This window comes from Lycium barbarum, chromosome 7, assembly GCF_019175385.1.
Source record: "Lycium barbarum isolate Lr01 chromosome 7, ASM1917538v2, whole genome shotgun sequence".
NCBI classification, from domain to species: Eukaryota; Viridiplantae; Streptophyta; class Magnoliopsida; order Solanales; family Solanaceae; genus Lycium; species Lycium barbarum.
In genome coordinates, this window is record NC_083343.1 from 5,783,961 (window position 1) to 5,786,649 (window position 2,689).

General features: G+C 33.6%; 1 long non-coding RNA gene across 1 annotated transcript; it reads right to left on the reverse strand.

The window, feature by feature from the left end:
- Positions 1 to 1,298: 1,298 nt before the first annotated feature.
- On the reverse strand, positions 1,299 to 1,903 carry LOC132602090 (uncharacterized). The gene is made up of 3 exons (XR_009567590.1): positions 1,727 to 1,903; positions 1,558 to 1,652; positions 1,299 to 1,472 (listed from the first exon to the last, which is right to left on the reverse strand). It is a non-coding gene; the product is annotated as an uncharacterized LOC132602090 (long non-coding RNA).
- Between the last annotated feature and the right edge of the window lie 786 nt (positions 1,904 to 2,689).

Sequence of the window (2,689 nt, forward strand, 5' to 3'; positions counted from 1 at the left end):
TTCTCTTACTAACATTTTATTAAGTCTCATGCAGGCATCCGGAGTTACTTTTGAAGATGACACTCAAAAGAAGTTCAAATAGCTTCTTAAATTCTTTGTTTATATATTTTTTTTACATTCTTAAATTATGCAAGCATAAACTATAGTGAAACTTTACTTTTTAGGGTGCAGGTTGGTGGTATTTATTTATGATCTGCTTATGTGATTTAAATTTTATGTGTTTTAGACAAATTAACATTAGACAGTTATTATTTTTCGTAGCTAATATTCTTATAGTTATCACGTTTCGCTAGAGTTTTAATTTAGTAGCTTAGCACACTTAAGTAAATAAATAGGGTGATTTGCCTCAATATTTAAGTTTTAAAATGTACTCTCATAATTAAATGATTAGGTGTATATACTTAGCTAGTTAAATTAGTTAACTCACCTTGCGTGCAGAATAATTTCATGTTCATTCCTTATACCTTTTCACATACTCAAGCTCTTAAGTGGCAGATAACCTTTTTAAGTAATTGTTTATATCACATATGTTTAAATCTATTTTTTTTTTCATTCAAAAGCAAATCGTTCATTGTTAAGTAAATACCTTTATAATATATTCATTTAAAGCTAAAATTTTTAGTCACTGTAATTGCGCACTTTATTTACTTGTAAATTATCACGTAATGCGTATTTTTATACATATGTAAATACTTACACCTTTTACTACATAAACATTCATGTTAGTTATTCTTAGTCTAAATTCTATTAATTTTTGTAAATAATAATCAAGCCTTTTACACATCCCTCGTACAGTTAAATTGGTCCAGCCGGGAATCACATTTGTGGATTCTGAAGGATGCCTAACACCTTCCCTTCGAAATAATTTGAACACTTACCTAGAGTCTCACTTATTTTCGTAGACCATGTTAAGCTGTATATATTAATAATTTATAGGTACCTTAGTATACCTTAAATGCTAGGTGGCGACTCTGTACATAATTAATTATTTCAGAGCTTCATAAGTTGTGCTTTATTTAGCCTCGGTTAAAATGGGGTGCAATAGGCAAAATATATCAAATCACCCTTAAAGTATATCCAAAATGTCGATATCACACCTAAACTATACGGGCGACTTATTACACACCTGAACATCTAAAAACTGAAATTATTCGCACCCTGCAAGGCATTATATCACTTTTGCAGCGTGTAGTGTTCCACACACGCATCCACATCAGCGCCACATGGAAATAAAAAAAAAATTATTACTTCCAATTGCTTCTCCTTCATCACTAAATAACCCCACCCACCCCACCTATTTCATCCCGCAGTCCCTCCGCCCCCACTCACCCCTCATCTCCCTTACCTTCTTCCGCATCTAATAAAGCTTACAAGCTGGTTCTCTTAGACGAAGATAAAAATCCTTCAAATCCTTTTAGTACATTTCCACATTGACTAGGATCCTGTAGGTAAATAGTCTCCATATCATAAACCTACAAGTCAAGTTAAAATTTCAGGGAATCAATGTCAAACCTATCCATAAAACACAAAAACAATAAAAACCCACAATTCCTCAACCTGTTTTTCGAGGTTTCGGAGATCATCATGAAGTTTGGCTCGTTTGGACAACAGAGCAGCAAGAACTGCAGAGGGATTTGAGGATGTTCGTTGCCCTAAAATGGGACAAATATAGTTGAAGATATTATCGAAGAATAAGTACGAAAAAAAAAGATGATTAAAAGGGTACCTTCGGCTTCCATTGAAATGAAATGTCTGTAGGGAGATCAAGAAATAAAGAAACTGGGTGGGCTGGCGTGAAGAGGAGCGAGACGGGGCGGCGGCGCAGTGGTGTGAAGGGAGGAGAGAGAATAAAAACAAAAAACAAAAAACCAGGGGATGAAGAGAAGGGGAAGGAGGCATGAAGATGGCGTGGGGGCTGGCGGGTTTGGGTTGGGGGATGAAGAAGAGGGTGGGGTCGCGTGGAAGCGTGGGGATAGGGTGGGTGGGGATTATAAAAATATGTATTTTGTAATTAAAAAAAGAAAATAATAAATAAATTTTAATTAAAACGCGCGTATTTTTCAATTATTTTTATAATTTGTGCCACATCAATTTGTCGGGTGGTAGTAAATTCACTTTTTAAATGTTCAGGTGTGTAATAGGTCGCCTGTATAGTTTGAGTGTGAACTCGATATTTTGGGTATAATTTAAGGGTGATTTGATGTATTTTGTCTATTATTAAATACTCCAATTCATTTTCGAACATTGATGACTTATAATAATTAGGATTGATATAGTAAAATTATCATTTTATTTATTATTTTTAAGGATGTATCAAGTCAAAGATGGACAAGTAACATAGACGGAAGGAGTATAAATTAGATAACCATGTGCATGATTAACCCCGTGATTTTGTCACCTAACCGAAGAAGCAAAAAACCAGTTTAAAATGACAAAATAAATCCAGTTGTATAAAATAAAGGGAATAACTTAAAAGATCATTGCTAAACACAAGTCCAAGGCTATTTTATGTATTTTTCAGCAACAAACACAAGATATCCATCTACACCTTAATGTGTGCTCTTTTTTTCAACTTGCACCCTATCCTATTTTTTTTTATGATTTAAACCCCAATCTCTTTATTTCCTTGCAAAACAATAAATTCACCCTTTTTATAAATTTACCATGAGGGCAAAATAGGAATACAAAT